Here is a 12,127-nt window from a genome sequence, read left to right on the forward strand (position 1 = left end):
ATGGAAAAGATTCTGTGCCTGGAACCAATCACAAGGAATAAGCACAGCAATGCCCAATATTCCTCAGATTCTGCAGTACTTAACTGAGATGCTTCACAAGGGCTTATCTTTTTCTTCCATAAAAATCCATGCCTCTGCCATTTCAGCTCATTACAACACAGAACTTCCCTTCTTTTCTCATCCTCTGCTAAAACAGTATCTCAGAGGGGCCAAAAACTTAAGACCTCCCAGGAGAGCGCCAACCCCTGCATGGGACCTCAATTTTGTTTTGGAAAAACTCACTCTCCCCTTTTGAGACAGCTGCTACTGCAGACCTAAAATTTCTCTCCTGGAAACAGGCAGCTTTCCTTTTATCAGTCACTTCAGCTAGAAAGATTTCTGAATTACAGGCTCTTATGGCAGTGGAGCCTTTCATTATTTTTCACGTGGACAGGGTGTCTCTCAGGACCAATCCATCTTTCATGCCTAAGGTGGTATCCAGTGTGGCACTTAATCAGACCATTCATCTGCCAACTTTCTTTCCCAATCCACAGAACAAGGGTGAGCAGATTCTGCATTCATTGGATGTACACAGACAACTTAGATTTTACTTAAACAGGACAAAATCTCTAAGAAAATCTGAAAAACTATTGGTGGCATTTTCTGCAGGGGCAGAGGGAAAGGCTATTTCAAAGTAGACTATTTCCAAATAGATAAGCCATTGTATTTGTTTCTGCTATATGCACCATGGTCAACCTATCCCCAAGGGGATGAGATCTCATTCCTCCAGGGCTGCATCTACTTATGCAGCCTTTCTCAGAGGGGTTCCTACCAGAGGCATTCTAGAAGCTGCTACCTGGAGCTCAATTCATATGTTCACCAAACATTACCATTTAGCTCTCTTCTTTAAATCCAGAGCTGGCCTTGCCACTGCTGTCCTGCAGGGCCTTATAGCTCCTGCTAATGCTGTATAAACCCATTCTCCCAACCATAGCTTTGGGAATCTACCCAAATGAAATAACTGCAACAGTGAAACATGAAGAACATAGTACAGTTATGTACACTTACCATAAATGTAGATGTTCGAGTGTATTCACTGTTGCAGTCCTGGTTACCCACCCTTCAGCCCCCTGTTTTTCTCTTACTATACCTCTCCTTTCTTTTACTATGCTTAAAAGCCTTTTTGGATTTGCTTTTGTTTGGAGGTATATTTTTTGTGTTTTAATTTATATACATACATATATATTTTGCTCCCCATTTGGGGGGCACCTGACATCTGGGGCAAGAAAAACTGATGTAATGGCGTTGGCTGCATGTTTTTATACCCCTGACGACCTGACGTCATGGAAGAAGGGACGGCAACTGACGCAGGACCCAAGACTTTGTTAATCAGGCCGACTGAGGGCAACCTGCCAGCAGATTAACCAAGTGTAATGACTGCAACAGTGAATACATTCGAACATCTACATTTATGGTAAGTGTGCACAACTGTACTTTTCCAGCATTGCTCGAGACTATTGTGGGAATTTTCAACTTTCAGCAAGTTTTTTTATTGCATTTTTATATCTTTCTACTATTATATTTTCACAGTATTACCTAGTTTAGCAGATTTTTCTGTTTTTCCCCTTTTCCCAGCAAATCTCTAGTGCTTGCCTTCGGCCTGTTGGCCTTGGGCCTTTTCTTATCTGCCTTTTTGGGCTTTTTTAAATTTGGATTACTCTTTTCTGAGTTAGTATATTTTTATATAGTTAAATAGTGTTTTTTTTTATCTTGTGATTTTTTTTCAGGAAGTTATTTATGTCTGAAGAAAGGGAAAAGCATCCTAAGCCTGGATTCAAAAAGTGCCCAGACTGCGGACAAAAGATGTCCGTTACGGATGCCCATGTGCAGTGTGTGTACTGTTGGGTGAGGTGCACTTGCAGGAGTCATGTAGTATCTGCCACTCTTTTTTTCCACTCGAGTGCTTGAAGAAAGGAAGAGGAAGTTTGTTGACAGAGGTATTATTAAACACCCTTTCACAGAGGAATTGTCTGACCAGGATGGGGCCAGAAAATCGTCCAAATCTTCCTCAGAATCCAGTACAAAAAAAGGGAAAAAGTTGGAAAGTGTTGTGACTTCGGCTCCACTGTCTTCGGAGCCAACAGTCTGTTCTTTTTGGACCCGGGACACTGCTTTGGAACTGGTTGCCGAAAAACCTCCCTCTCCACTTCTCCAATCGGCACCATCTGTTCACTCCTCCAGGTCTTCGGTCAGCCTGTCTGATCTGGTTATGGTTCAGAAGCTCTTAAAGGCACCAGGCCTAGCTAAATTGCTGTCGGTTCAGACCCAACCGTTGGAGCTGAAGACAGTTACTCCTGAATTGTCTGCTCCTCCTCCGAGCCATACCGGACCTTTGGAGCTGGAGGAAGCCGACCTGATGATTGTGGAGCCCTTAGAGCCAACACCTGTTCCAGTGTCGCTGGCTCCATCTGCTTGGACATCCTTGGCGTCGACCGAGGACTCTAGGAGCCGACACTCTCCGGTCGGGTCCAGGGAGGATAGTCGCATGGACTTGTCTATGCCGACTCTTTCTCTCGAGGCTTAGGCTTGGGTGAGCTCGGCTCCAACCTCAGGCTCAGAGCCCACTGCTTCAGTGTGGGAGGGGATCGTGGTTCCTCATGATCCATCGACTCCTTCTCATCGGAGCCGTGGTGCATTCAAAGCCATGAGGTGAGTCTTGTCTCCTAAGACTTCCGCATCTCCAGATCTGGCCTCTTCCTCCCCTAAAGTGCCTGTGTCAGTTTCTGTTTCCTCCGGTCATCCCAAGCGTAGAGACCCATAGCCTCAGGTAGCCCCACAGGGTGCTCCCTGCTCTTCTGAGACCTCTCTAGTGGCTTCCCCTGAAGAAGTTCCCTGGAAGAGATTATGCAAGCGGAGGCATTTGGACTCCCCACAGGAGTCTCTAACATCGGACACCAACTTGGATGAATCAGAAGGGTCCCCTAGATCCCCCTCTGAGGACATCTCCTTTGTGGAGATTCTTGAAATTCTTAGGCAGAGGGGTGATTGGCAGTCCAAGAGCCCTACTGAGGACACGTTGGTTCTTCTGAAGGCGTTCAGGTCTCAACCTTCCACCTCTTGGGTGTCTCCACCCTACGATGAGCTTATGGATCTGGTCTCTCGTAGGGCGTGGGAGTCACCAGAATCTGTGGAACCTGTCCCTAGGAGGCCTAATAAGTATATTTCTGCCCCCGTAGACAAGTCCTTTTTGACCAAGGGAGTGCCTGTTGATGCCATGGTGGTGCAGCAGCCACCAAAAAGGAAATGTCTGAGACTTCCTTGTCTATCCATCCTCCTAACAGAGAATCCAGGATCATGGATAGATATGGGAAATGCATGTTTAGTTCAGCGACTTTCTCACTCAGATCACTAAAGTACTTGACTCATTTTACCAGACTGCAGAGAGATCTCCTTAAGGAGTTGGGAGATGCTCTTCAGGGTGCTGTAGCTATGAGTGTATCCGACAAAGTTGCTACCCAGCTTGCTACCCTTAATTCAATAGTTAACTCGTCCATACGTCTCATATCTTACGTAGCTGATGGTTTAAGTAGAGCTGCAGGTACAGGAATTGCTCTTCGTAGGTATTCCTGGATGCGACTCTGTTCCTTCGCAGAACCCTTCAAGTCTTCCTTTACAAATACCCCATTTGACGGCTCATCCTTGTTTGGGCCAAAGGTGAAGGAGACTTTGACCAGGTGTGAACAAGAAGGAAATACTCTGTCTGCCATCTGAGTCTGTTTTTCCACCCTCACTCGACCCTTTTCTAAAAGTCAGAGGGAAGGAAAGATGTGGAGAGCCCCCCTCCAGAGGCAGAGGAGGGGGTTACAATGGAAGATGCCACCCTCACGGCAGAGGGGGTCCGCAACACCAGGGTGGCAGGGATCACTTCTCTGGTCAGTCCTACCAGCGCTCTTGAAGGGAGGCCCAGCTGTCCTACTCTGGAGACAGTCAGGGGTCGCTTGTCATTGTACCCAGAAGCCTGGCTAGATATAACAAACAACAATTGGGTGCAAAGTATCATTTCCAGAGGGTATTTCATACCATTCTTCACCCAGCCCCATCTCGTCAAAAAATCCCGGACGTTCCACCCAGTCACAGGGAACAAGCAACAAAAGAGGTACGCCGGTTGCTAGAAAAAAAGAGTCATTCAGCCAGTCCTGGCAGACCAAACAGGATTTGGAACTTACTCAAGATTCTTTTTGGTTCCAAAGAAAACAGGGGACTGGAAACCCATTTTGGATCTCAGCAGACTCAACCAATTTGTGATGAAAGAGAAGTTCTGAAGGGTCATGCTACAGTCCATACTTCCCTTTTTAGGGAAGGACAATTAGATGTGCTCCATCGATCTCAAGGATGCATACTACCACATAAAGATGGCCTGACCATCCAGGGATCACTTGCGTTTCCGGCTGGGAGCCAATCATTATCAATTCCAAGCTCTGCTCTTTGGTCTCACTACAGCTAAAGTGTTCACTAAGTGCATGGCAGTAGTCACGGCTCACCTGAGGCGTCTAGGATTTCAGGCGTTTCCATACTTGGACGATTGGCTCCTTACCTCCACCACCAGGCATCAACTTCTTCAAGTGAGTGAGGCTACTCTGACACTCTGCAATCGGCTAGGCATTACAGTCAACTTTGAAAAGTCTGCCTTGTTGCCATTGCAGCATATTGTTTTTATATGGACAGAATTAGACACGTCAACCACCACTCTTCATCTTCCACCAGAAAGGATTTGTATTCTTCACCAACACATCACATCCTTGGTATCAAAGAACAGAGCACCAGCTGCAGAGGTATTGAAAGTACTAGGAGTGATGGCAGCAGCAATATTGGCAATCCCGTTAGCAAGGATGCATATGAGGATTCTTCAATGGCTCCTATTCACACAATGGTCTTACCAAGAACTTCCAATGAATCACACAATCCTGATAATGAATTCTTGCAAGAAGGATCTTCATTGGTGGTTGGCGTCTCTTCATGTCACAATAGGATGTCTCTTCATGGTACCCCCTCCATTTGCCACTGTGACCACGGACACTTCCCTGATAGGGTTGGGGGGGGGGGGGCATTTTCAGGGAAAGACTGCCCAAGGCACATGGACAGATCAAGAATCACATCTGCATATCAATGTCCTGGAGATGAGAGCAGTACTTCTAGCATTGCCATACTTTTAGGACTCTCTTCCTCTAGGGACAATTGCAATACAGACAGACAACATGTCAGTGGTCTGGTATTTGAACAAGCAAGGCGGGACCAAGTCTTCTCCCCTTTGCCGAGAAGCCCTCAGAGTATGGCAGTGTCATCCCAGCGCTTTCTGTTAGCAATGCACATCCTGGGCAAATCCAACGTCATAGCGGACAAACTGAGCAGGGCAATTTTATTGCCCCACGAATGGTCCCTCAAACAAGAGATTGCGGACAGCAATTTCTGCAAATGGGGCCAGCCTTCCTGCTACCTGTTTGCCAGTCATATCAACAACAAATGCAGAAGCTATTTTGCCCTGATTCCCCCGCCAGATCAGTCCACAAGGGATGCTCTTGTCCCACGATCGCCCCGGGTCAATGACTAGTCATTCTTCACAAACACTCTCTTGCCTCCCACTTTTAGTACTTTGTCCTTCGGCCACAGTTTTGTCAGAATTACCTCCTCCTGCTTGTAGGATTATATCTGTACTATTAAAGGTCTAGGTTGCTTTCTCATTGCTAGGTTTGGAGTATACACACAATGTGTCCTGTCAGTTAGCTGCTTATTTGTGCTTTTATAAAACTAATACAGTCTGTTCTTTGCAGCTTCTCTGGTGCAGCAGAAAATCTCAGGTTTTTTTTCCGTTTTCCGTCCGTCCCTCAATTCTCTATTTTTTTTTTAAACTTTTCTTCTTGTGCAGTCTCAAGGACCAGGCTTTTTTATTTTTCCTCCTGATTTTTGCAGTTTTTTTTTACTGCATCTGAACATCTGTTTAAAGCTTCTTCCATTTTTTCCAGCCTTTTGTTGTTTAACTTGATGTACTGTGACGCTCCTGACTGGCCCAGTAATCAAGGAGCCTCAATCCTCACCACTGGCAACAGTGAGGGATGTACACAATGGGAGGATGACAAATGCACACACACTGAAGTGCAATTTCTCTTAAGAGCACACACAGATCAGTGTCAGTCTGGGGCTGGTTTCTCTTTCTTTCCCCAGATCCCCAATAAGACTCCCTACTGGCACAGCTATAGGGTTACGACCTCAGCTGAGGGGTCAAACCAAGACCTCTAGTACCCTCTCTCTCCAACCAGTGCTTCATGTCCCTGCCCAAGTAGCTGACACACACACACACACTTTGAGGCTTGATTTATTAACAAACACACAGACACTCCTGTGGAACACTGGCACAGGTTTACTAGATATGCACCTTCTGCCCAGATTATAAGGTAGTTGTCACTGCCACCAACCCCTACTTATCAACTACTATAAGGCCCTTGCAAACGGTGTCCAGTCCTACTGTGTAATGTTACTATTATCCAAATGGTAGTCTTTGACCAAGCCCCAGGCTATTAGGAGTGGGCCTGTACAGTGTCACCAAATACATATGCAAGCACTCTTAAGAGCTTAAATATGTCTCACAAATATCAAATGCAAATATAGGTTTAAATATATTTAATAGTAAATAATAAAAGAACAGGCCAATACTCAATCAACACAGTAACTATAAGAGTTCAAAATCACAGGAAATATTTTAAAGCAGCATTGCAGAACAGTCTCAAATAAATACAGAAAACATCGTAAATAATCTTTACTATATTCCTATCTATATCTAAGAGAGATACTATGCCCTAAGTCCTACTTACAGACAACACACAGCCAGAAGCTCTGATGATTGATGTTTCCAGGTCCAAGACAAGATACAAAATGCCCAGACTCTCTCTCAGAGAGTTCTTAAATTAATAATAAACATTATTGCTGGGTTAGCTTGGATGCCTTCACTTTTTGTCACCTGACTTCGGTTCCCAGGCTAAAACTGAAACTCAGAATTTAACACCTCTGTGTCAAAAATACATATCTCTCAGATGTGCAGCTGCTAGAAAGTCATAGAGCAATAAAACACTTTACATGTTAAACATAGTAAATACTTCTCTCCAAAACAATAGAAAAAAGCTTCTAGCTCTGGATATCTTGTCTTCTTGGTGCAATGAAACTAACTTTTATATAGCACATCATAAAGCATTTAATTTCATCTTATTTTCATGAAGTTTTGTAAGTTAATCTTTTATGTTCCAACAGGGTATGCTGTGATTACATTCTTGAAGCTCCGTACATAACATACAGTTCTGTATAAAGTATATCAATTTTCACAAATGACAGAATTATTTACAAAATTCCAGATAGCTGGGCTGGCAGTGTCACATACTCCATCAGTGTTTTGTTTATTTTGATCAGGTCTGTGTGCAGTTGTTTTACGTCTGGAACTTGCACTCCTTTTTGCTGAACTACCGCAGTACTTTTTCCACTCAGTGTTTTTTTCCTCACCTTTTGTAGCTCATTTTCCTTCAGGTCCTCTGCATTTCTTTTTTTTTTCTGACACCCAGGCAGTGCACTTACTACCCATTTACTGAAGTTTATCTAGGAGTGCAAGTCCATTGGCTTTCTCTGCTAAGTTTCTGTTTTCACACTGCAAGAGCTAGAATTCATTTGTTATAGTCTCAGTGTGCAGCCATCTTGGAAGTCCTGTCTGTCCAGGTTTGAGCCCCAGTGTTCTTGTATTAGCCTTACTTTTGGCTTAACCTGCGATTAGTTCTACCTAAAAGGCAGCAAATTTGATCTGACGTATTGCAAGTTGATCAAGGCATTATTGGTTAAGGGAGGAGCTCAAGAGTTGGGTCCGATAGTCTAGTAAATGCAGCTGAGTCGGATCTGAGGTCAGATCCAAAATCCCATAACTTTATTTTTTTTAAGTGTACAAACAGGAGTGGAACACGCTTCAGCAGAAAGCCAAAAACAAAAAGTTATGCGATCAAGCTTTTTAAATTTATTTGTAAATAATACTTAGTCCTGTTTAGTCCCCCTTAAGCTGGTGCCCAGTGCAGGTACCCTCTGCATCCACCCTTTCCTGGGGCTCTGTTTATATACATGCAGTGTGCTGAAATTGTTGTACATTGTTTGAATTATGTACAGAAAAGACTGAATTTTGATTTTGAGGTTTTAAAAGAATTAGGAATAAAATTATGAATGGCATAACTATTAACACATCAGGAGAAAAATAACTTAAAAGACTGAAGGTTGATTTTGCAACAAGCATTACATGTGTAGAGCAACAGAAATTGCTAAAGAACAAGTCATGCGTATGATTGAAAAGAATGCTTGCACTTCCAACTAAAACCCATCCAGTCGTCTGTTTACATTACAACCGGTACCCACCTCTCTAGTTTGTAAACTGCTCTCGAAACTAAAACTATGCCCCCCCTCTTCCAATAGCCTCCCAGCTGAATATTTAAAGCTTGCAGCAGATTCTATAGCTCTTCCAATTAGCATTTTCATTAACTGATCAATCACTGAATCATATGTCCCACAACTATGGAAAAACTCAATTATTACTTCCCTTCCCAAAGGTGGTAACACCAGTGATCTATCTAACTACTGGCCCATCTCTATACTTTCACCTTTAGCTAAAATTCTAGAAAAGTGAATTCATTCTCAATGGCTAAAACATCTCACAGACAATAACCTACTCGCACCCACCATGGTTTTTGGCCAACACACAGCACAACAGTAGCCTTACTGTCATTTACCAACAACTGTATACAAAGCTCTTGATGCAGGCCTACTAACATCAGTGATCGTTCTAGACCTATCAAAAGCTTTTGATACAGTATTCCATTCAAAACTACTTTTACAACTTGAGACTGTAAACTGCTCCCCACACACACTATCCTGGTTCCATAACTATCTACACAACAGAAAACAATCTGTTGGATGGCAAAGTAAGCAATCTGATTACTTACTAACAACACAGGCGTTCCCCAAGGGTCTGTTCTTGGGCCCTTGCTTTTTAACATATGTATTAATAGTCTCCATAAAGCATCCCTGCAAAGTACACTCATTCAATACGCGGACGATTCAACTATAATTACATCCTCTCACAACACCTCAGATCTCCTAAAGTTAACACAAAATGCATTTACTTCTATCGAATCCTGGCTTAACAAAGCTCAGCTGCTACTTAATCCCAAAAAATCAAAACTTTTACACTTCACAACCAAGCTTCTAACTCTAGACTAAAATATTCTGTCAAAACATTACATAAATTGAAATTGTAAAAACAGCCAAACTACTTATCACAACTGATGACAAACTATCCTTTGAGAATCGTATACTCAGCCAAATCAGAAAGACCCATTTTAAGCTTGGCAACCTCTATAGTCATAAACTCTATTTGGACAAGTCTACCAAGTTGAAACTAGCTAATAGACTACTTCTACCCTCCCTCCTCTATGGTTGCCCCATTTTCACTAACGTACACACACCTCTCCTGAACAAACTACAGTCATGCTACTATAAAATAGCTAAGTTTGTCTCCAGCATGCCAACTCGCACACACCGATGCCTGGCCATTAAATCTGTAAACTGGTTTGAGTTCTCTCATTACCTACATTACTCCCAACTTACTGTCACCCACAAACTACTAAATAATCCAAGCTAATGTCCATCCCTTCAAACTATAATACAAACACACACCCCTACTCAGCATCTTAGGTCCTCTAACAAACCACTCTTAACCATAACTAAACCCAACAAAAGAGCTGGACAATGTCTCTATTCCCATGCCATTGCCAAACTTTGGAATGCACTCCCTCTCTCTATTACTCAACTGGACTCTTTAAAACATTTAAATTTGCACTTAAAGAACACTATCTCAATAGCCTTGTCTGTTCTTGTAGTCAAATGATTAAACCACCTTAAATGTTTTGGCCTTTATACATTACAAATACTTTTACTAACTTAATATAGTTGCAATTTACACTGTCTGTCTTCATATCCAGTCTCTTGCTTTCTTTATTTCTGTGGCTGAATAAACAGAATTGATTAAACAGTATTCTTACTTATGAGAGGATACAAACAGAATAACTAAAAATTTAACACACTTGGTATTGTATACCTCTATAATATGTATGTGGCTTGTATATCTACTTCAGTTTGTATTATGTAAAACCTTTCTTGACTTTCAAAGTTAAGCTGATGTTATGTAAAAATTTCTGTGATTGTATTGAGCTTTTCTCCCCAGGCCTCTACTGAAAATGGGTCATTGGGCCCAGTGGACTTTACGGTCAACAAATGTCAATAAATAAAGAATAATACATTTTTTTCGATGCTGTAAAGTAAAAAAGCTGATAAATTCAATATGCCCAGACAAAATAATGGCTATGCAATATATATATTATGCAATATGCATAATATGCATTATATGCAATATATTATATGCATAATATGCAATATGCATATATAATATGCAATGTTTTTTAAGAAAACGTCATACACCAAGTGTGGCACAGTTGTGAAAATGAGACAGCATTCTACTTATGAGAAGCATTGCAGGAACTGAAATAAATTCAATAATTTGGTGAGCATGTGATTCATAGATAGCTGGTGTAATAACACCTAAAGTGTATTTTATATAACATAAACAGATTCAGATGTGAAAAATCAAGGAATGTTTTATTACTTGCAGTTGTGGATGATTTCGAGTGAGTTGCAAGCTGGGAGGTTACCAAGTTTAAAGATGGAGTGTGTTAAAGAACAAATGTGATGCCTTTCAGTGCTTTTCAGAGGTATGCAGCCGCACATAATTCCTAAAAGCTGAAATTATTGTGTCTGTGCATACAGGGAAAGTATACATTCAGTGGGATAATGCAGACTCTCAGAATTTAGAAGCAGTTTTTTTTTCTTTTGATTGTGCTAGTGGTCACAGCAGAAACAGAACCATTGCTTTTTACAGACAGGAGGAGAAACATGATGTTAGTTAAACTGTAGCTGTAAATAGTGAGGCTGTGTTGATTAAAAGATGTTGAAGGCACTGGCTAAAAGTTGAACTTATTATCCAGGTAGACGAAAGATTGAGCCCCAAAGTTCATCTACTAAAAGTACCTGTTAAGAGCCAAGTTAAAATCATACAATTTAGTGAGAATCGTAAAGAGGGGAATATATTTATTTGACTATTTTGAGTTTTGCACAGTTACATGAGGGAGAGCTCACTTTGTTGAACATTCTGTTTGACATACAATATACAAAATCCTTTTTCTGAACCTGTTCTTCATTAAAAGAACATGTTATCAAAGTAAGCATTAGCTTTTCTCACACACACACACACACACACACACACACACACACACACACACGAGTAATTCTTGGCAGACCTTCAAAAACTATATTAACTGATGCTATCACAGGTTCAAATGTATAATTAATCATCTCCAATATATTATCTTCTTTGATATCGGCTTTCTAAGAAAATAATATGAGATCATATCTTTTGAGATGTGGGTTACACACACACACAGTGTTGCTTGTCAGTTTGATACAGTTTCTTTTTAGACAGCGTTAGGCTCAGCAGAACAGGTCTGTGAACCAAAGATAGATTCTGTCATAAACTGACCTTCTGTCATGTAGAACTGCCAGCTTAGAATCTATTAGTACACCAAATACAGAAAACTTCATAAACATGTAATTCATTCAATAAATTAATTTCACTTCCCAGATGGTTGTTGTTGTCTTTTAGCTTTTCCCGGTTAGGGGGTTGCCACAGCGGAACTCCGGTCCACTAATGATTGCCAGTAGATTTTCACGAACGCCGAGGTGCCAGCTCAACATTCAACCTTCAACGAAGGCATGCCCATTTACGCATGTCATTCGAATGTCCACCCCGGGGAGGACATGCAGACTCCATACAGAAGGCACTCCCGCACTCCAGCCGAGAATCGAACGGGAGAACCTCTTGCTATGAGGCAACAATGCTACCGCTGCACCATCGTGGATGTTACTTCCCAGATGGTACACCATAAAAGTAAAAAGACTTTTTGCGTCACACCCTCTGCTCATTATTGTTAACCTACAGTTATCTATTTTTTTGCCCCAGCAC

The 12,127-nt window shown here is 41.9% G+C and overlaps 1 protein-coding gene across 1 annotated transcript in view; it reads left to right on the top strand.

Annotated features, from left to right (window-relative positions):
* The window catches only part of TEP1 (telomerase associated protein 1), a 2,704,809-nt gene that overhangs the window by 1,067,541 nt on the left and 1,625,141 nt on the right, over positions 1-12,127 (top strand). The gene's annotated exons all lie outside the window — the stretch shown is intronic.

Source organism: Protopterus annectens, chromosome 16.part0 (genome assembly GCF_019279795.1).
Source record: "Protopterus annectens isolate FY-2018-M chromosome 16.part0, PAN1.0, whole genome shotgun sequence".
Lineage (NCBI taxonomy): Eukaryota > Metazoa > Chordata > Ceratodontiformes > Protopteridae > Protopterus > Protopterus annectens.